General features: G+C 37.9%; 1 protein-coding gene across 1 annotated transcript in view; it reads left to right on the top strand.

The window, feature by feature from the left end:
- LOC128640395 (heparan-alpha-glucosaminide N-acetyltransferase-like) overlaps nt 1-24,190 on the top strand; it is a 623,176-nt gene that overhangs the window by 318,939 nt on the left and 280,047 nt on the right. The gene's annotated exons all lie outside the window — the stretch shown is intronic.

Raw genomic sequence — 24,190 nt, 5'->3', positions numbered from 1 at the left:
CTTTGTCCGCGCTAATAGCGTATCAGTGTTATCACACAATACCATTACCTTTTTAGATTTGGTATGTAAAGATATTCTAGCATTAACTGAAGGTAAAGAAAAACAGAGGGAAAATTTATCAAATGAAGAGAAACAAGCTCTTAAGATCTTAACACAATGGACCGATGTTCAGATTAAACCTAGTGATAAAGGTGGCAACATTGTTATCTGGCCTATTAACCAGAAAAATTATAAAAACCGATTCAATAATCCCACTGAAGTATTTCACAAGCAGTACAATAAGTTGATCAACTCGGCTCTTGCAGAAGGTCTCATTGACCAAAAAGAATACAAATTTCTCGAAGTGAAGCAACCTAAAATCGCTACTCTATACGTATTGACAAAAATACATAAAAATCTGTCATGTCCACCAGGGAGACCAATTGTCTCTGGCATAGGGTCCCTGACAGAGAAAGTAGTAAATATGTAAATGCAAGACTGCGTTATATAGCTGACTCACTTCCGTCCCACACCAAAGAGACTATGCATGTACTAAACAAACTAGATAAAATAACACTAACATCTAAATCTATACTTGTTACATGTGACGTGGAGTCACTCTACACCAGCATTGACAAACAATGGGGATGTAAGGCAGTATCATACTTCTTAGAGAAGGATGACATTTTATCTAATGATACTAAAACATTTCTTATTGTCCTATTGGAGTTCGTCCTAAGTCATAACTTAGTGGTGTTATTGGTTTGTTTTGGAGTTAATAGCTCAAGTCTGTTTTTACTCAGAGCTTTGTGGTATGCTCTAGCAAGAGACTTCTTGGAGTAGCATCTCACAAGAAGCCTTTCTTTAAGGTCAAGTGCTGCTATATTGAATGATTCCAATGTGGCACTATTTCTACGTAAGGTTTTCACCCACTGGTAAACCTTTAAAGGTGTTAGGATGATGATAGTTACTGGCAGATAAGATATTATTAGTTGCCGTAGGTTTTCTGTACGTATCTGTTTTTAGGTGATTATCAACTTTTTTGATTACCAAGTCAAGGAATTCTATTTTGTGTTCATTAGTTACCATGGTAAGATATAGACCAAAAGGATTGATATTAAGCAACATGACAAAATCATGCAAAAGATCTCATGGACCGTCCCAGACAAAGAAAATATCATCTATATATCTGGACCAGTGGGAATGTGTTTGGTGTAATCATTTCATGTTTCATGAAACGCAATCGTTTCCTCCCACCAGCCCAGATATATATTTGTGTATGTTGGGGCACACAATGTCCCCATTGCTGTACCTATGTTTGTAGAAAAAAAATAACCATAGTTAAGAACTATTTAATAGCTACCTAGTTAAAATAATTACAAAATTACCTGTAAAATAAATCCTAACCTAAGTTACAATTAAACCTAACACTACACTATCAATAAATAAATTAAATACAATTCCTACAAATAACTACAATGAAATCAACTAACTAAAGTACAAAAAATAAAAAAGAACTAAGTTACAAAAAATAAAAAAATATTTACAAACATAAGAAAAATATTACAACAATTTTAAACTAATTACACCTACTCTAAGCCCCCTAATAAAATAACAAAGACCCCCAAAATAAAAAATGCCCTACCCTATTCTAAATTACTACAGTTCAAAGCTCTTTTACCTTACCAGCCCTGAACAGGGCCCTTTGCGGGGCATGCCCCAAAGAATTCAGCTCTTTTGCCTGTAAAAAAAAACATACAATACCCCCCCCCAACATTACAACCCACCACCCACATACCCCTAATCTAACCCAAACCCCCCTTAAAAAAACCTAACACTAAGCCCCTGAAGATCTTCCTACCTTATCTTCACCATACCAGGTTCACCGATCCGTCCTGAAGAGCTCCTCCGATGTCCTGATCCAAGCCCAAGCGGGTGGCTAAAGAGGTCCATGATCCGGCTGAAGTCTTCATCCAAGCGGGAGCTGAAGAGGTCCATGATCCGGATGAAGTCTTCTATCAACGGCATCTTCAATCTTCTTTCTTCCGGATCCATCTTGCAGACCTCCGACGCGGAACATCCTCTTCTCCCGACGCCTACTAGCCGAATGACGGTTCCTTTAAGGGACGTCATACAAGATGGCGTCCCTCGAATTCCGATTGGCTGATAGGATTCTATCAGCCAATCGGAATTAAGGTAGGAATATTCTGATTGGCTGATGGAATCAGCCAATCAGAATCAAGTTCAATCCGATTGGCTGATCCAATCAGCCAATCAGATTGAGCTCGCATTCTATTGGCTGTTCCGATCAGAAGATTGAAGATGCCGTTGATAGAAGACTTCATCCAGATCATGGACCTCTTCAGCTCCCGCTTGGATGAAGACTTCAGCCGGATCATGGACCTCTTCAGCCCCCCGCTTGGGCTTGGATCAGGACATCGGACATCGGAGGAGCTCTTCAGGACGGATCGGTGAACCTGGTATGGTGAAGATAAGGTAGGAAGATCTTCAGGGGCTTAGTGTTAGGTTTATTTAAGGGGGGTTTGGGTTAGATTAGGGGTATGTGGGTGGTGGGTTGTAATGTTGGGGGGGGGGTATTGTATGTTTTTTTTTACAGGCAAAAGAGCTGAATTCTTTGGGGCATGCCCCGCAAAGGGCCCTGTTCAGGGCTGGCAAGGTAAAAGAGCTTTGAACTGTAGTAATTTAGAATAGGGTAGGGCATTTTTTATTTTGGGGGTCTTTGTTATTTTATTAGGGGGCTTAGAGTAGGTGTAATTAGTTTAAAATTGTTGTAATATTTTTCTTATGTTTGTAAATATTTTTTTATTTTTTGTAACTTAGTTCTTTTTTATTTTTTGTACTTTAGTTAGTTGATTTCATTGTAGTTATTTGTAGGAATTGTATTTAATTTATTTATTGATAGTGTAGTGTTAGGTTTAATTGTAACTTAGGTTAGGATTTATTTTACAGGTAATTTTGTAATTATTTTAACTAGGTAGCTATTAAATAGTTCTTAACTATTTAATAGCTATTGTACCTGGTTAAAATAATTACAAAGTTGCCTGTCAAATACATATTAATCCTAAAATAGCTATAATATAATTATAATTTATATTGTAGCTATATTAGGATTTATTTTACAGGTAAGTATTTAGCTTTAAATAGGAATCATTTATTTAATAAGAGATAATTAATTTCGTTAGATGTAAATTATATTTAACTTAGGGGGGTGTTAGTGTTAGGGTTAGACTTAGCTTTAGGGGTTAATACATTTATTAGAATAGCGGTGAGCTCCAGTCGGCAGATTAGGGGTTAATAATTGAAGTTAGGTGTCGGGTGATGTTAGGGAGGGCAGATTAGGGGTTAATACTATTTATTATAGGGTTAGTGAGGCGGATTAGGGGTTAATAACTTTATTATAGTAGCGCTCAGGTCCGGTCGGCAGATTAGGGGTTAATAAGTGTAGGTAGGTGGAGGCGACGTTGTGGGGGGCAGGTTAGGGGTTAATAAATATAATACAGGGGTCGGCGGTGTTAGGGGCAGCAGATTAGGGGTACATAAGTATAACGTAGGTGGCGGTCGGCAGATTAGGGGTTAAAACATTTTTATCGAGTTGCGGCGATGTGGGGGGACCTCGGTTTAGGGGTACATAGGTAGTTTATGGGTGTTAGTGTACTTTAGAGTACAGTAGTAAAGAGCTTTATAAACCGGCGTTAGCCCAGAAAGCTCTTAACTACTGACTTTTTTCCTGCGGCTAGAGTTTTGTCGTTAGAGTTCTAACGCTCACTTCAGCCACGACTCTAAATACCGGAGTTAGAAAGATTCCATTGAAAAGATAGGATACGCAATTGACGTAAGGGGATCTGCGGTATGGAAAAGTCGCGGATGAAAAGTGAGCGTTAGACCCTATTTTGAGTGACTCCAAATACCGGAGGTAGCCTAAAACCAGCGTTAGGAGCCTCTAACGCTGGTTTTCACGGCTAATGCCAAACTCCAAATCTAGGCCTTAGAGTTCCCCGTAATTGGTTTGTCTATCATTCTAACAAAATCACATTGAAAAAGGCCAGTGGAAGCGTCCGAAATGCGTTTGTGCTTTAATTTGTTATCTAGGATACTGTATTTACTACCCCTGGCAACTGAAACCGAGGATTCCAGCTATCGGCCAGGAATACAGGGGGGTAGTTTTCAGTGTCTCTAGTTTGTTCTAATAGGTGGTGGGTAGTATGTTTGGGTTATAGGTTTTTACCTTATCCTTTTAAACTTAAAATATTAAAGTTTGAATTTTTAAACTAATATTTACCCCTTGCTGAACAACCGATGCTGATACTTTAAGCCAACTTATTGATTAGTTAGGAAAGAGTGCTATTCAGTCCCCTTCTTGTCCCTCTCTCCCCTTTATCCTTAAAGGGCCATGATACCCACATTTTTTCTTTCATGATTTAGAAAGAGCATGCATTTTTAAACATCTTTCTAATTTACTTCTATTATCTAATTTGTTTTATTCTCTTGATATGTTTTGCTGAAAAGCATATCTAGATATGCTCAGTAGCTGCTGATTGGTTGCTGCACATAGAAGTCTCATGTGATTGGCTCACCCATGTGCATTGCTTTTTCTTCAAATAAGGATATCTCAAAAATGAAGCAAAATAAATAATTGAAGTAAATTGTAATGTTGTTTAAATTTGTATGTTCTATCTGAATCATGAAAGAAAGATTTTGGGTTTAGTGTCCCTTTAATGTGCTGAATAATTTACTAAGGGGTAGCACCAATATTATTAATTTAACCTCATCATTTCCAACTATTTATTTTTCACAGTGCCAATATATCCTTTTATCTTGTTAACCTTCAGTGCAAGCATAATTTCTCTATTAGTACTTGTCACTTGTTTTATGTCATGTTTTTGCATATGTAAATACACTTATATATGTGTTTTTTTAATTATATTTTAAGTTATACATTTTACTGATTTTAATTGATTTATTTATTAGTTCTGTCTTATATTTTTTCCCCTTTTTAAAGTGATATGTACATAAAACACACACATATACTGTATATATATATATATATATATATACACACAGATACACACATATGCGCAAACACACTCACATACACATATATGCATGTATACACACACTCACATGCACACATACACTCACATATACACACACACAGACACACACACATGCACACACAGTCATACACACACTTATGCATACACACATATGCATGTATACACACACTCACATGCACACATACACTCACATATACACACACACAGACACACACAGTCATACACACACTTATGCATACACACATATGCATGTATACACACACTCACATGCACACATACACTCACATATACACACACACACACACACATGCACACACAGTCATACACACACTTATGCATACAATCATATGCACACATATTCACACACACACACACACTGCTGCAAATAACTTATACCTCCTATTTTATTTACAGCATTTTCAGGTGACAGTATTTGATTTTTGGCCTCTCTAGGGAATGTGTGTCAAAGCACATTTTTTTACACAAAAAGCAATTGGTGTTTAATATTATTGTGTTTTTTACTGCCCTCTCATGCCAACAGACACCCCCCAAATGCTTAATCTGTCACAAACAAAAGTGGTTTATTTTCTATGGGAATGCATTTTGATAGATGCATGTTTCTGATTTGATTATATGGATGAAAATGTGTTTTACTTTTTTTAGTTTGAAGTACAGGGCAGCTTTTTATTTGCACCACAAGGACTTTATAACTGGTACAAACATTGTGTCTTCCAACTCCTCAGAAAACTCATTACAGAGTAAATCAGTTGTATTTGTAGATTTTTTTTAAAGCCAATTAAATCTGTTTAATGCAGTCAGAATGCAATACACAGAGCAATAGTTTCTCTGCAGTAGGAATACATTGAGACATATTAACAAGGGACAAACACAGTGGAACATATGGTCACTTGTCTCTGCGGTATTTTGGGTATGTTAATTTGTAGCATGCGTCACAGAAATTACTGGTGTGTATGCTTCTCCATGCAACAAATTGACAGCTTTTCATAACTAATTGGAATTTTAAATGGATTATTGCTCTCTCAATAACATCATAATCAAACAAGAATAAAGCAGAGCTTCATACATAATGCAACTGGCGATTCTACAGGTGTGTAACCCCCAATCTTTAAAGGGACAGTGAAGTCTAAAAAAAACTTTCATTTTTCAAATAGGGCATGTCATTTTAAACAACTTTCCAATTTACTTTTATCAACAATTTTGCTTTGTTCTCTTGGTATTCTTAGTTGAAAGCAAACCTAGGAAGGCTCATATGATAATCCCTTGAAGTCCTCCTCTTTTTTTATTTGCTTTTCACAGCAGGGGAGAGCTAGTTCATGTATACCATATAGATAACATTGTGGTAACGCCCGTGGCTAGTGGCAGACACTGCACTAATTGGCTAAAATGCAAGTCAATAGATAATAACTAAAAGTCATGTGATTAGGGGTGGTCAGAAGATGCTTAGATACAAGTTAGTCACAGAAATAAAAAGTATATTACTATAACTGTGTTGGTTTTGCAAAACTGGGGAATGGTTAATAAAGGGATTATCTATCTTTTTAAACAACAAAAATTCTGGTGTTGACTGTCCCTTTAAGGTGAAAAGGAGGGAGAACATAGCCACCACTCACTATTGTTTGCTGTCTAGCAATGCCCATAGACAGTTTATTAGACTCGCCCCTAAGTACTCACCTATGGCCATTATCACACAGCCACACCTATGGCACATCTGGAACTTCCTCCCACCCTTGCTGATGCCCCATCTTGCTTTCTTGTTCATTAGCAGACATTTGCATAAATAATTATACAGTGTAAACCAGGAACTAAAGCTGCTAGGACTGATTTTAAATGATCATTGGTTTATAATTAGATTCTACCACAATTAGAATAAGTTTTACCATGATAGTATTTATATTTCTATATTTAATCTTTATTTTTATGTTTAAATCTTTTATTAGGTTTATTAGTTTTACAGAAAAATTAAACAGAATAATACATCAATAAGGTATATCTATTTAAATATGAGCATAATCAAAGGTCCTGATATCTCCACATGCATCCATCTTTTAATGAAGACATCCATTCCTGACCTATTATCTCAATAATGATATGCATAGACATACAAAATTATAAAGAATACAGAAGACAAAGAATCAAAAAGTAAGGAAAAAGAAAAGAGGAGGGAAGAAGAAGAAAGAAGAAGAAACCCCGAGGATTCAGTGGCACCTCATCTGTCGATATCCAGCTCATAGATATATTATCACTTATCCCCCTAGTATGGGGTCTCCCAGAGAGCATGAGTAGAAGTAGAGTGGGGAGAGGAGAGGTGGAGTGCACAGGTAAGAAATAGAAAAGGGGTGAATTAGAGCAGAACAGGGCTCCCAGGCTCCCTCCCCCCCCCCCCGATCATTGCAACCCATGAATCCTGTATCTCTAATGAATCTCATCGGGGGCTAAGTGGCTAAGTCCTTATTGAGTGTCCAATAAAACCAGACTCTTTCAAATTGGGATTGAGTGTCTAGAATTTTAGAAGCTGCTTCATACATACGGTACGTCAGCTTTAATTTATTCCTCACCTCCTCCCACGCCGGGGCCCTCACCTTCCAGTATCTTGCGATACACGTTCTAATGACCGTGCACGCTATCTTAATAAATGTGTTTATCTGTTTGTTGTATTGTGGAAACGGTTCATGTAGTAGGGCCTGTATTGGTTTTAGTGCAATTTGATCTTCTAAGATCACCCCTAGGAGGGAGGACAACCAAGCCCAAATAGGCTGTATTATGGGGCAGTCCCACCACATGTGGAGATATGAACCCACTTCTCCACATCCTCTATAACAGAATCTATTATTTGTGATGGTCATATGATGTGTTCAAGTTGGGGTTAGGTACCACCTATAGATGGTCTTAATAGTATTTTCTCTTAAGTCGGCGCTAAGTAGGCCAGCGCACGCAGACTGTAGAATCTCATCCCACTCTTTTTTGAGTTTATGTATGTTTAAGTCTTTTTCCCAACTTAAGATTATTGAGGGTTTTGTAGAATTATTTTGGGATTGAATCTCTACGTATAGTTTAGATATCATCTTTTTAGGCCTGTGAGCTGAGTTCATTAAAGACTCTGTAAGAGATGAGGTGTGGTTCCCAGCTAGGCTAATGTAGTGTTGAATAGCAGAATTAACTTGGAGGTATTGAAACCACAGCAACTTCTGAGGTGTTATTTGAGTTTGAATTTGTGTGAATGTCTTAGGTTTACCCCCTTGCAACCAATCTGCGACCCTGTACAGTCCCTTATTTGCCCATTTATCCACCATCAGCTGGGTGTCAGAAGTGAAGAGATATCTAATTGGGCGCATGGTCGATTGAGTGGGAGATAGTTTAAGTTGTTTACTTACTAGGGACCATAGGTGTGTGGTGTGGTCGGTGATATGTGAGCGATACCTAGTTAGTGCTGTGTCTGTCGGTTGTTTGCACCATAGTATATCATCCGTGTGAGTGGATCCCCTTAGGTCTGCTTCTAGCTTGGGCCAGAGGACTAAGTTTCTCCTTCCCCCCACGAGCAATGTTTGTGCCAATCTCACCGCTTTGTAATATTCAATTAAATTGGGAGCCCCTATTCCTCCTAGACTTTTATGTTTTGTTATGAGTGAGGATGTTATCCTAGCCATTTTTTTCCCCCTAATGAAGGTCAAGAGTTCCGCCTGCATTTTTTTCAAGTCTGAGATCGGGACCTCAATGGGGAGCGTCCTAAATAAATATAGTAGCCGGGGCAAAATCGTCATCTTTACAGATGCAAGCCTGCCCATCCATGAGAATGGATGCAGCTTCCACTTAGCCAGGTCTCTCCTAATATTTTTATATATGACTTCATAATTATGTTTGTATAACTGAGTGACTAGTGGGGTTAAGTAGATCCCCAAGTACTTAAGAGAATGTGCAGGCCACTTCATATCAAAGTTGGCTTCAATGAGTTTTTTTGTGTGTGGTGGGAGTCCTAGTGATAATGCTTCACACTTGTCATGGTTAATTTTGTATCCTGATATTTGAGAAAATTCTTCTAGGGTTTTGTACAGGTTGGGTAGGGAGATTAGTGGTCTAGTCAGTGTGAGTAAGATGTCATCTGCAAATAGTGTTAGTTTGTATTCCTGGTCCCCTATCTTTACTCCCGAAATATCTACAGTCTGTCTAATTTTGGCTGCCAACGGTTCAATGCACAATGCAAAAATGAGGGGCGACAGGGGGCAACCCTGTCTGGTACCATTTAGGATAGGGAAAGATTTCGATTTATAACCTGAGATGGACACTTGGGCCGTTGGTGTAGAATAGATCTTTCTCAGAGCTGTAACAAAAGATCCCCGAAATCCCATCTGATGTAGAACTGCCATCATGAATCTCCAGTCTATTCTGTCAAATGCCTTCTCCGCATCTAACGAGAGAAGCAGAGAAGGCATCTTGGTTTTTCCCACATATTCTATGATATTGATCAACCTACGAACATTGTCTGGTGCCTCCCTGTCAGTAACAAATCCCACCTGGTCTAAGTGGATCAGTTTCGGTAAAATAAGTTTAAGGCGGTTAGCTAATATTTTTGTAAGGATCTTCAGATCTTGATTAATGAGTGAGATGGGGCGATAACTTGAACAGAGCTTATGATTTTTCCCTGGCTTTGGTATCACCACAATCCTAGCCTGCAATAAGTCCTCCGGAATATCATGTCCCTCCAGAATACAATTACATACGTCTGTGAGGTGGGGTACCAATACTCCCTTAAATGCTTTATAGTATTCACTAGCAAATCCATCTGGGCCTGCCACTTTCCCTGACTTAAGGTCTTTGATAACCCCGAGAACTTCCATATTAGTTATGGGAGTGTTTAAGCTATCTAGGTCTTCTTGTGATAGGGAATCTAGGTTTGTTTCCTCTAAAAATTTCTCGGTTTGGGAGGCTACCTGTTGTGAGTGTATTACTTTGGTTCCGTCATATAGTTTCCCGTAGAAATCCGCAAAGGCATTCACTATTTGTTGTGGGTGAGACACTAAGGTGCCACATGGAAGCATTATAGATAATACCGAGGATGCCTTGCATCTCTCCCTGAGTTTGTGAGCCAGAAACTTGTCCGGTTTGTTCGCGTAAATGTAGTATTGTGTGTTGAGTCTCTGGATCGCTCTCATTGAGTGGTCATTTAAGAGTTTGGCTAGGTGTGTCCGTTTAGACTCTAACATGGGTAGTAAGTCTTGCTTGCGAGTTAGTCTGTGTCGTGTCTCCAGGTCCTGTATTTCGTCATGAAGTTGTGTAAGTAGAATCTTATTTTGTTTGTTGCGTATTGCTTTCTCCCTAATAAGTAGCCCTCTTAGGTATGCTTTATGTGCTGCCCATGGGGAAATGGGGTTTGATGTGGACCCTTTGTTAATATTCCAAAATTCTGTGAGTGACGTATGAAGTCTCTCCCCTATCAGGGGATCTTTGATAAGTAGTGGATTGTAGGTCCATGTTCGTGTTCTCAAAGTATCAACAAAACCTTCTAAGTGTAGAGTGAGGATAGAGTGATCTGACCAGACACAGGGGTGTATTTTGGAATTACCATAGAGAGGTTGCAATATTTGGCTGGTATAAATGTAGTCTATTCTCGTGTATTGTTTATGAGCTGAAGAATAAAAGGTTGTATCTGATGTTTGTCCATATAGTGTGGACCAAGAATCGATAAGTGAGTGTGGGGTCAAGTGTTCCTGTATGGCTTTAACTATTCTATTGTGTCTAAGCTGTTTGGGAGTCATTTTGGTACCTTTATCAGTGTGTTTGTTCAATGTTATATTGAAGTCTCCCGCTACTATTATTTTGTGTTGGGACCAGTTAGTGAGTAAATCAGAGATATTCTGAAAAAACGAGTGTTGGTTTTCATTAGGTGCATAGATATTGCACAAAACCACGTCAGCATCTTGTAGACGTCCTTTGACCAACACATACCTACCATCTTTATCTGCTATGGTGGATTCATGGGCAAAAGATAAGCTAGAGTGTATCAGTATCGAAACTCCCCTCTTTTTTGAATCTGTAGTAGCGTGATAATGTTGTGTGAAATGTTTGGACCAGTATTTTGGGATAATATTTTGTGTAAAGTGGGTTTCTTGGAGGAATATAATATTTGCTCCTAAGTGTTGGTACTGATTCATAGCAGTGCGCCTTTTAACATTAGTATTTAACCCTCGAACGTTATGGGATATTAACTGAATTTGGGGTATCATGGGTGTATTGTGTTATGGGTGTATAACATTACCAGACCATCTATGAGCCGCTGTGGTTTCTCTGTAGTTGCATGGGTTTCCTCATCAGGAAGGAGAGTGTGATTGTATCTTTGCAAAGGAGGGAGAAGGTAAGCCCCCGAGCCCCTGGGAGATGAATAAGATAAAGTTAGAGCAAAAGAGTAGTACAATTGAGAAAAGAAACAATAAAATAAACAATAATACAAAAATAACTTAAACTTATGCCCGTCTCGCGGGTCCTTTACCGGCATAGAATCTAACAGTCCTATGCTAATAAGAGGATTGCCTGCATTTTAATATATCTAGCTTTGATAAGTCAGCATAATATGAACTTTTTAAACTCTATTTAACAGTAAACCTTGCAACAACAAATTTGTTCAGTCCTTGTCAGGGATAGCTTTCCCTAATGTAACCTTTATAGGATCCCAGCCTAAGAGACCAGGAATGAGGACATTCAGCAAAAGGTAACACATCCAGAGATTGTTTTCTCCCGTAGTCCCGGGCAACCTTTATGTGGAAACTTCTTGGGTTTGGAGAAGTAATTCTGTAATAAAGAACTTCCATATGTCCTGGCGGTGGAGTTTTAGATATCTTATTTCTTTGTGCTTTTGCGGGTCACTTTTGTCCATTTGGTTTGTTTGGGGGGGCCTGCTTGTCTTGGTGGGTGATCTTCTGTGGGGATGAGGGGGGATTCTAGTCCTAGGAGTTGACATGTATGGTCGATTTCTGCTGGTTCATGTATTGTAGTGGTTTTATTGTCTTTCAAGATATACAAAGCAAAGGGGAACCCCCATTTATATTTAATTTGATGTTTTCTTAAAAGAGAAGTGAGTGGTCTCAATGAGCTTCTTCTTTGGAGTGTTCGGAGGCTGAGGTCCTGAAAAAATTGTATTACCGTCCCTTGAAATTTGAACGTTGGTTTGTTCCTGGAGGCTTGAAGAATCTTTTCCTTATCTTGGAAAAAAGACATCTTGATGATGATATCTCTGGGTGGTGCTTCTCCTCTGGGCTTTGCCTTTAATGCCCTGTGTGCTCTCTCTATGTCATAATCTGATTCTTCTGATTCCCCGGTTATATTGTGGAATAGTTGTTGTAGATATGTCGGTAGATCTGAGCTAGCAATAGATTCTGGAACTCCCTTCAGTCTTATATTGTTTCTGCGAGATCTATTTTCTAGATCATCAACCTTATCCTGTAGCTCCGCGATGGTCTGTTGTTGTGTTTGGATGGTTTGAGAGGACGCTGCCAGTTCTTCTGTGATAGTGTCATTTTGCTCTTCCAGAGCATCTATTCTGCCTCCCAAATCCGCTAGGTCAGATCGTATATCTGTTAGGCTAGAAGTTACAGCATTATGCATAGTGTCCATTTTTTCCCATAACTTTTCAAAATTGTTAGCAAAATCTTGCTTAGAAATTAAGTTTTTGAAGTCAGCTTTTGTCACCGGGTGCTTGTCCACATCTGTAGTGGAAGGTGCAGACTCAGTATCTGAGTCCCCTGTGTCCTCCATTGCTAGGGATTCTGAGTTCTTAGATTGCTTAGAGGGTTTAAAAAAAGAGCTCTCTGTTGTGGATTTGTGTAATTTTTCTCCTCTAGGTGGTCTTTTAGCTGACATACTAATCAAGATAGAGAAGAGAAGACCAAAAAAGACCTTCAAGGATAGTTAATTCCCAGATTCAAAGTCCCTTGTATAAATTGGTGAGCACAAGAATCATCTAGTGAAAGTAGATGAAAGGGTGAAACAGTTTAATTCAATTTTATCTTCACATTTGCATAAGTTAATTTAAGCTGCCGCTTTTATTGTGTGTCAGAATTGTCTCTCCCTTCTGAATACCTTTTATCCTTCTCAGCACCGTTTCACTGTAGGGTCACTACGTTTTAACTAGGCCTCCATAAACTGAGATGGTTGTGGCTATTTAGCGACTTTATCCAGGGTATATTAATAAAAACCTCAGCCTCTTTTTATATCTTTATATATCTTTAAGACATCATCTTTTATGATAGGAATATCCCCATCCCCACTTAGGTGTCAGTTGTGCCCCCTCGCCTCCTCTAGTATTAATATGGCGGTTCCATGTGTTGCTACTTGATTTCACGAGACCCTGCAATCACTTCATCTGTCTAGCCGCTTAAGTCATGTAACCGTCTGTGTGCCCCCCAGGTTTTTCAATTATATGCTGCGTGTTGCGGTCTTCACCCGCTCTGCTCCAATATATCTTTCCGCTTTCGCGGCCTACCTGAGAGTCTCGTTAGGATCGGAGAGGAGCGGCTCCGGAATCCCTCCAGCGCCCAAAGTACCTCACCGGTGCAATGCGTTGTAGAAATCAGCTCCTCTAGATGTAAGCTGTTAGGAAAGATTGCAGGGTATGCAGCGTCTCCGTTGAGAGACAGGTTGAGCTACCGACATCTATGGCTTCCTCCCTGCATATCGTTTTGGCGCGAATGTCCTCACTGGGGTATTAAAGTGTGAAAAGCGTTCCTGAGTTTTGCAAGTCTCACATAATTCTCTTGTGTCAGTTAAGACACTTTTGCAGCTTTAGTCCTGTAATCCTGGCTTGCAATATATTATTATTATACTGGCTTTTTTATGTTTGCAGCTCAGAGCTTGGGATCTAAGCAGCCATCACCAAGCTCAGTCAGGCTCCGCCTCCTGAAAATCTAATCTTTATTTTTAAAGGGGCAGTATACACCAATTTTCATTTAACTGCATGCAATAGTAGGCGCTACTGTAAAGAATAAGATTCTGATATAAAAATCCAGTATAAAACCTTTTAAAAACTTACTTAAGAGCTCCCGATTTAGCACTGGTGATGAGATTAGCCTGAGACACCCACTGAAAGGGGCTGATAGCATAACCCCCCCTGCATATGAAAAGACCCATTATACAATACAAACAGAGGCAGTCTGAAGTCTGTATACATCAGTATATATCTAAAACTTTGGGGCCATGTTAAGAGTCTGAAAATCCGCACAATGTTATTTGAAAATAATAAAAACTATACATTTTTACAAAAACACACCCAGATGGTCTATATAATAGGATCATCTGCAAAACATTTATGCAAAGAAAAATCTAGTGTACAATGTCCCTTTAACTTTGACCTGGACCCTAAAAAACTGGCTGTGTTGGTAAAATACCATTTAGCTGGCAACCATACCCCCCCCACCCCACACACACACACACACACACATTAGTGGCATATAGTGCAGCAGGGGATAGTTGCTTTTTGTACACATAAGCAGGACATAATTTTAAGTGGCTGATTGTCATAAAAATAATAATTCAAGTAGGTCCTTGTGCTTTTGCCCGCTTCTCCCTAATCTGAGGGGGTCAGTGGGGCATACATTCAGTTTTTGTTTATTAAAAAGACATCAGATAAAATTGTAGAATTGATTGGTGGTTGCACATATATGCCCCTTTTCATTGGCTCACCAGCTGTGCTCAGCTAGCTCCCAGTAATGCATTTCTGCTCCTCCAACAAAGGATACCAAGATAATTAAGCACATTTGATAGTAGAAGTAAATTGAAAAGTTGTTTAAAATGGAATGTTTTACCCAGCCCTTCTCACGTACTCGATACACGAGGTCTCCAGAGTCACTCTCTCTGCTACTTGGAGGGAGTCGCATGTAAGACTCCTTCATATGACCTATTTTACCCCAGAAAAGGGCTTTAAGTGTAGGAATACTGGGTTCAACAAATGCCCAAAATGTTTACTTGAGGCGTATGATAGGGGACTGCCCAAAAATTCATAACTTCTGGCTTAAAGTACAATACTGGCTTAACAATATAGTTAAGGTTGCTTTTTTTAAATTTTCTCCTAGGAGGATAGTCTTTCTTGCCGACAACACATGACAACAATAAAATTATAAATATGGTCATTTTAGCGGTCAGATATTTAATCTTAAAAAAATGGAAAATAAAAACTACTCCAAGTATTACCGAAGTTAAAAACTGTTTAAAAAAGCAGTGTATCATTGAACAACTTGATACTAACTTACAAAATTATAAAGATATTATGAGTTTCTTTTCTAAGTGGACCCAAGTTATTAAAGCTCTTCCCCCGAATGAGATTGAGTATATAATTTATCCCTTTGGGGACAGTGAATTGATCTTACTGGGGATTTGGTAGCATGTAGCGTATCTAACGGAATAGTGTGAGGGTTGGAGATGTGGGGGAGAGGTAGGGTATATTATACAATCACCTTCCCCCCCCCCTTTTTTTTGTTTGTTTTGCTTTGGGTTTTTTTTTTTTTTTTTTTGGGGTTGAGTTAGTATGTTAAGTTTGAGGACAAAAATAATTGAAAACCCAGCATTGTGTACAAAGATGAAGCTCTGTTGAATTGCTGCTAATAAGTATGTGATTATGCAGGACAATTGTCTAACTGTATTGTATATGATATTTGGCCCTGCGTGGCGCAGATGATAAAGACTATGTTCCCTTTTTTTTTTTTTGTAATATTGTACACTGCTGGATATAAATAAATATTTTTAAAAAAAATGAAATGTTTTATCTAAATTATGAAAGAAAAATGTTGAGTTTCTTCATGTCGCTTTAATTTACATGGATAAGAAATCTCTGTAATCGTGAGAATAGAGGGTTTTATTCCAAAAATCGCACCACTTATTTTCAAGTGTTTTGCATGTTTGTTTTAATCTGCTGCATATTTTTATGCAAATTCAAAAAGAAATGAGGGGAAATACACAGTGTAATATTACGACAAATTACAGTGAGTTTTCAAGAAGTCAGCACTTGAAAAAAACAACAGACCGTGTTTTTCAGCAGTGCTTGAAAACTCAAGTAGAGAAATTAGTTTTTTTTATATTTTTAGGGTAGGGGGTGTTTATTTTACAGGTTTTTAATTTTAAACATTTTTTTATTTTTCAGTAGTTTTTCTGTTTGTGTACCTAGAAACATAATAAAAGATCCTAGATTCCATCACTTTTGTAAACTCTGTAAACTGGTGGTAACAAGTATCTCCAATAAAGAGACATGAAACACAAAATGTTTCTTTCTTGATTCAGATAGAACATGCAATTATAATCAACTTTCCAAATGACTTCTATGATCTATTTTGCTTTGTTCTTTTGTTATCATTTGTTGGAAAGCCATAACTAGGTAGGCTCAGGAGCTCGGAGTAGGCTGCTGATTAGTGGCTGCATATATATATATACCAGTTGTCACGGTCTGATTGGCTTAAAGATGTGTTCAGCTAGCTCCCAGTAGAGATACCAAGTATTGATACGAAGAGGTTAAAGCAAAAGGCATATATATATATATATGCATCCATCAATTAGCAGCTTGCTCCCAGCTCATGAGGCTGCTTTTCAACAAAGGATACCAAGAGAATTAAGCAAATTAGATCATAGAAATACATTTGAAAGTTGTTTTAAAATTGTATGTTCTGTCTGAATTTGGGGTTTCAAGTCTCTTTAAAGTCTTAGACATGTTTTATATGTTATCTTACTACCAGTTTACACAGTTTACAACATCAATGGAAACTATGCCAAAATCTTTAACTGAACCAAAAATAAAATGATGCATTATGCAGACGCAAGTACTTTTTTCTGCACTGCTGTCTGGCTCTATTTCCTTCATTGCTTAAAATGGTTCTTACCAGAAAGTAGATCGCAATGATTTGCAAGAAGAATACAAGTGTGTTTGTATTCTCACTGGCTATTTGAGTGGAATTCCAAGCCAATATGGCTGCCCGAAGCATGAAATAACATAATTTATGTAAGAACTTACCAGATAAAATCATTTCTTTCAAAGTGGCAAGAGTCCATGAGCTAGTGACGTATGGGATATACATTCCTACCAGGAGGGGGCTAAGCTTCCTTCACTCATACCTTAGTTAAGTGTGTCCCCAAGAAGTGAGGTGTAAAAGAAGGAGTAAAAAGCATACAAAAAGAGGAACTGGAAAAAATAAAGTGCTTTATACAAAAAAATCATAACCACCAAAAATAGGGTGGGTCTCATGGACTCTTGCCACTATGAAAGAAATAAATTTATCAGGTAAGTTCTTAAATAAATTATGTTTTCTTTCATGTAAGTGGCAAGAGTCCATGAGCTAGTGACGTATGGGATATAAAACCCAAGATATGAAAATCCACAAGTCACTAGAGAGGGAGGGATAAAATAACAACAGCTAAATCCGCTGAGAAATTATCCCAAAAGAATAATGAAGTTTTCTTAAAAATGTAAAAAAAAACTAAAATCATTGGCACTAGAATAAAACTGAGACAGCTGCCTGAAGAACCTTTTTACCAAAGGCTGCTTCAGAGGAAGCAAACACATCAAAATGGTAAAATTTAGTAAAAATATGCAAAGAAGACCAAGTTGCTGCTTTGCAAATTTGATCAACTGAAGCTTCATTCTTAAAAGCCCAAGAAGTGGCAACTGATCTAGTAGAAGGAGCTGTAATTCTCTGAGGCTGAGACTGCCCCACCTCCAAATAAGCTTTGTGATTTAAAAGTTTCAACAAAGATGCTAAAGAAATAGCAGAGGCTTTCTGGCCTTTCCTGGGACCAGAAAAAATAACAAATAGACTAGATGTCTTTCTGAAATCTTTAGTAGCCTCTACATAATATTTTAAAGCTCTTACCACATCCAAAGAATGTAAAGATCTTTCAAGAGTATTCTTAGGATTAGGACACAAGGAAGGATCAACAATTTCCCTATTGATGTTGTTAGAATTCACAACTTTAGGTTAAAATTTAAATGAAGTCCACAAAACAGCCTTATCCTGATGGAAAACCAGATAAGGAGCCTCACAAGAGAGAGCAGACAATTTGGAAACTCTTCTAGCAGAAGAGATAGCCAAAAGAAATAACGCTTTCCAAGAAAGTAGATTAATATCCAAAGAATGCGTAGGATTAAAAGGAGGAGCCTGAAAAATCTTCAAAACCAAATTGAGACTCCAAGGAGGAGAAATAGATTTAATAACAGGTTTGATACGAGCCTGAACAAAAAAGTGAATGTCAGAGAGTTTAGCAATCTTTCTATGAAATAAGACAGAAAGAGCAGAAATTTGTCCTTTCAAAATATTTGCAGACAAACCCTTATCCAAACCATCCTGAAGAAACTGTAAAATCCTAGGAATTCTGAAAGAATGCCAGGAATAATTATGAGAGGAACACCATGAAATAGATTTTTTTCTAAACCCGATGATAAATATTCCTTGAAACAGACTTATGAGCCTGTATCATAGTGCTAATCACCGAGTCAGATAAACCTCTATGACTAAGAACTAAGCGTTCAATTTCCATGCCTTCAAATTTAGAGATTTTAGATCCTAATAGAAAAATGGTCCTTGAGACAGAAGGTCTAGCCTTAAAGGAAGTGGCCAAGGCTGGCTGCTGGACATCCAGACAAGATCTGCATACCAAAACCTGTAAGGCCATGCTGGTGCTATAAGAAACACATGAGATTGTTCCATTATGATCTTGGAAATCACCCTTGGAAGAAGAACCAGAGGCAGAAAAATATAAGCAGGTTGGTAAAACCAAGGAACTGCTAAGGCATCCACCATCTCCGCCTGAGAATCCCTGGACCTGGAAAGGTATCTGGGAAGCTTCTTGTTTAGACGAGAGGCCATCAGATCTATTTCTGGAAGACCCCACATCGGTACAAGATAAAAAATCATATCTGGATGAAGAGACCACTCCCCCGGATGTAAAGTATGACAGCTGAGATAATCCACTTCCCAATTGTCTACACCTGGGATACGAATCGCAGAAATTAGACAAGAGTTGGATTGCACCCAAGAAAGTATCTGTGAGTCCCTCCTTGATTATTGACATATGCCACTGTTGTGGTATTGTCTGTTTGAAGACAAATGTAAAGTTCTCATTTCAATAGAGCCACGCCTGAAGAGCTCAGAAAATAGCATGGAGTTCTAAAATATTGATTGGTAACCTCGCCTCTTGAGGTTTCCAAACCCCTTGTGCTGTCATAGACACCCAGACAGCTCCCCAACCTGTAAGACTTGCATCTGTTGTGACATTCCAGGAAGGACGAACAAATGAGGCCCCTTGAACAATAAGGTGATGGTCTAATCACCAAGTAAGAGAGAGTTGAGTGTTGGGATTTAAGTATATCAGTTGTGATATCTGAGAATAATCCATGCACCATTGTTGCAACATGCAAAGCTGTAGAGGTCTCATATGAAAATGAGCAAAGGGGATTGCGTCCAATGCTGCAGTCATGAGACCTAAAACTTCCATGCACATAGCCACTGAAGGGAATGATAGAGACTGAAGGTTTAGACAGGCTAAAACTAACTTCACTCAATTCTTGTCTGTCAGAGAAAGAGTCATGAACACTGAATCTATCTGGAATCCTAAAAAGGTGACCATTGTCTGAGGAATCAAGAAACTCTTCTGTAAATTGATCCTCCAACCATGTCTTTGAAGAAACTACACTAGTCCTTTTGTGTGAGATTCGGGTAAATTAAATGATTTACCTAGTACCAAGATATCGTCCAAATAAGGAAACACTGCAATACCCTGCTCTCTGATTACAGATAGAAGGGCCCTGAGAACCTTTGAGAAGATCCTCGGAGTTGTCACTAGGCCAAACGGAAGAGCAACAAATTGGTAATGCTTGTCTAAAAAAGAGAATCTCAGAAAACGATAGTGGTCTGGATGAATCGGAATATGAAGATAAGCGTCCTGTAAGTCTACTGTGGACATGAAATGACCTTGCTGAACAAAAGACAGAATAGTTTTTATAGTCACCATTTTTAAAGTTGAGACTCTTACAAAATGATATAGAATATTCAGATCCAGGATTGGTCTGAACAAACCTTCTTTTTTGGGGGCAATGAATAGATTTGAATAAAAACCCAAACCCTGTTCCTGCAGAGGAACTGGAACAATCACCCCTAAAAGCTCCAGGTCTGAAACGCATTTCCGAAAAGCCTGAGCATTCACAGGGTTTGTTGGAACATGAGAAAGAAAGAATCTTACCATGGGAGGTCTTATTCTGAAACCTATTCAATACCCCTGAGAAACAATATTCTTAATCCACTGGTTTTGAACAGGGACTGTCCAAATGTGTTGAAATAATTTCAATCTGCCCCCCACCAGTTGAACTGGTTTGAGGGACACGCCTTCATGCAGTTTTAGGGGCTGAATTAGGTTTTTTTTAAAGGCTTGGATTTATTCCAATTCGGAGACAGTCTCCAATTAAAGCCAGAGGCCTTAGGGAAAGGAGAGTTTTTTGTTCTCTATTCTGACGAAAGGAAAAAAAAACGATTGGGAGCTTTAGATTTACCCTTAGATTTCTTATCTTGGGGCAGAAAAACTCCCTTTCCCCCGGTGATAGTGGATATAATAGAATCCAATTGAGAACCAAATAAATTACTACCCTGAAATGATAAAGATAGTAATCTAAATTTAGACACCATATCAGCATTCCAAGATTTAAGCCATAAAGCTCTTCTAGTAAGAATAGCTAAAGACATAGATTTAATATCAATCTTAATGACATCAAATATAGCATCACACATAAAATGATTAGCATGTTGAAGTAAAAGAACAATGCTAGATAATTCAGGATCTATTAACTGTGTAGCTAAACTGTCCAACCAAAAAGTTGAAGCAGCAGCAACATCAGATATAGAAATGGCAGGACTAAGAATCAAGAGTACTAGATTCCTCAATACCCAAAGTAAACAATACTTCCTTTAATAAAGGACAAATATATTCAATCTTAAAAAAAAGGTTGATTTATCAATTTCAGACTCTGAAGTAGGATCCTCTGAGCCAGAGAAATCCTCATCAGCAGAAGATACTTTAGTATGCTGACGATCAATACAGGCTTCATCAGATTAAGAGAAGTAAGAAGAGACCTTTTATGTTTATTTGAAGGCGGAATAGCAGTCATAGACTTCTCTATGGCTGCAGCAATATAATCTTTAATATCTACAGGAATATCATATACATTAGACTGTGAAGGTTTAACAGTAGATGTATTTGTACTCATAGAAACATTATCAGCATGTAAATGTTTTTCATAACAAGTGCCACATATTTGAGCTGAAGAAGTAAGATCAGCTAATTTATAACATACACACTGAGTTTTGGTAGAAATGTATTCAAGCAGCTTAGTTCCTACAGTAACATCAGAGGCAGGAATAGTCTGAGACATCTTGCAAAATGTAACAAAAAGAAAAAAATAACATTTAAACAAAATATCCAATTTCCTCAAATAGCAGTTTCAGGAATGGGAAAAAATGCTTATGATAATATTTTTTATACTAAAGTAAAATCAAAAGCTAGCATTCTAGACCTCAATTGAGAGAGCAGAGAGCAAAAAGAGGGAGGGACTTATATAACAAATTTAAAGCGCCAAAAAACAGCGCAAATGAAGAGCAAAAAACTTTTGGCGCCAAACATAAATGACCCGACTCGCGTCATAACAGGTGCGACTTTGCGTCAAAAAACCTTGCGACAAGAGAGTCGCAAAAATGACGTGACTCGCGTCACGTCAGACGCAACAAAATTCTTTGCACCAAAAATGTTGCAATAAAAGGTAACATTCTGCGTCACCGCAAACCTAAGCCCGCAAATTTTTTTAAAAAACAGACTTCAAGTTATAATTAACTGGAACCCCAGGTAAGCCTAAAACTACCATAAACATAATTCCCAAACTGAAACTGTTTAGACTGCAAAGGGAAATACACAGACCTGACTCATGGCAAATATATACAATATACATTTAACACTTTATAAGATAAAGTGCCAAACATAGCTGAGAGTGTCTTAAAAAATGATATACAGTATACTTACCAGAAAACACCCATCCACAAATAGCAGACAGCCAAAAAAGTACTGAAACATATCAGCAGAGGTAATGGTAGAGGACTATAATGTCGATCTGCAAAGGGAGGGAGCATATGAATCCCTGCGACCAATTACCTTAGAGAGCCTTAGAATTGATTTCCCATAGGTGAAAACATGACATCATTAGGCAATACTCCCTTCACATCCCTCAGACAAACATTGTACTTTAAGAGGAACTGGGCTTCAATATGCTTAGAAGCGCCTATCACAGAAGAAAATCAAGCACAACTTGCTTCATCACCTCCACAAGGAGGCAAAGTTTGTAAAACTAAGGTATGAGTGAGGTGGGAGGTGTATTTATAGGCATTTTGAGGTTTGGGAAACTTTGCCCCCTCCTGGTAGGAATGTATATCCCATACGTCACTAGCTCATGGACTCTTGCCACTTACATGAAAGAAATTTAAAGCATGTATATTGTCCTGCAATATTTCCCACATTGGCTTATATGCCACGTATATCAGGCTGGACCACTTGATTTTAAATAGCAGCTAGAATTTTTCAAGAGGATTTTGTGTGAGTTAGAGATCTTACTTGATTTTGAATAACGGGAGAGATTTAAAGGGACGGTAGAGTCATAATTAGACATTCATGATTCTGACAGAGCACACAATTTTAAACAACTTTCCAATTTACTTCTATTAATTATGCTTCCTTCTCTTGTTATCCTTTGCTGAAAGGTTTATCTAGGTAAGCAAAGGAGCAGCAAAGAACTGAGGTTCTAGCTGCTGATTGGTGGCTGCATATCAATACCAATTGTCATTGGCTCACCCATGTGTTTAGTTAGAAACCAGAAATGCATTGCTACTCCTTCAAAAAATGATGCCAAGAGAATGAAGCAAATTTCATAATAGAAGTAAACTGGAAAGTTGTTTAAAATTACATGTTCTACCTAAATCATGAAAGAAAAATGTTGGGTATCATTTCCCTTTAAAGTCAAATACTTCATTATAAGCCAATAAAAAGATGGACAGTGGGTAAGAACCTTGGGTTTGCATGACGTCCCTGTACATTGTGTGGCAGTGGGGCTCAGATAAAGGGGTAAATAAATTTACTAAGCTATGTTCGCAGCTTTTACGGCTACGTGGAGTAGCTTCGTATAATTGAACCTGCAGGCACATATTTCAGAAGCAGAAACTGCTTCTTTTTCCTGTAACCTCAGAAGTTGCGAGATCAATCACCCCAAAAACGTGCTTATTCTAGGTGGTTGACATGACCTGCTCTAGCGCAATGGCGACATTGCACAAGAAACCTCTTCTGCAATGTTACATTTCTTTGTACGATGAAACATTGCAAGTAGTTTTAAAAGATTTTATACTAGATTTTTATATTGGTATCTATACATATTTTTATTTATAGTAGTGTCTATTACATGCAGTTATATAAAAATTGGTGTATAATGTCCCTTTAAATAAGTGTGTGCTCTGAGCTTGCCAATCACTATATAGAAAGTTGCAGGCTGAGGTAATATTCACTGTAGTTAAAGGGACATAAAACCCAAAAATGTTCTTTCATGATTCAGATAGAGCATACATTTTTTAAAAACTTTCTAATTTACTTATATTATCTAGTTTACTTCATTCTCTTGGTATCATTTGGTGAAGCAGCAGCAATGCCCTACTGGGAGTATGCTGAACTCATTGAGTGAACCAATAACATGCGGCATATATAAGTGCAGCCACCAATTAGCAGCCCCTGATCCTACATAAGTGTGCTTTTCAACAATAGATACCAGGAGAACTAAACAAATTAGATAATAGAAGCAAATTGGAAAGTTGTTTACAATCACATACTTTCTACTAAAATATATATATTTTTTTAGGTTTCATGTCCCTTTAAATATGTTGGAGGCAGTCCATTCTGTCTTGGAGGAAGTATAGCCTATATTATTTTCAAAGGTATTTAACAGCAAAATCAGGCAAAATAAATAATAAATGTATATTACAATGTTTTATTTCATGAGTTTAATGTCCCTTTAACAGAACTTCATTTAAAATGTAAATTAAGCAAAAAAACAACTATTAAAAATGGAATAAAGG

Source organism: Bombina bombina, chromosome 9 (genome assembly GCF_027579735.1).
Source record: "Bombina bombina isolate aBomBom1 chromosome 9, aBomBom1.pri, whole genome shotgun sequence".
NCBI lineage: Eukaryota > Metazoa > Chordata > Amphibia > Anura > Bombinatoridae > Bombina > Bombina bombina.
Note: the sequence above shows the minus strand (reverse complement) of the source record. Positions and strands in the feature narration are given on the sequence as shown.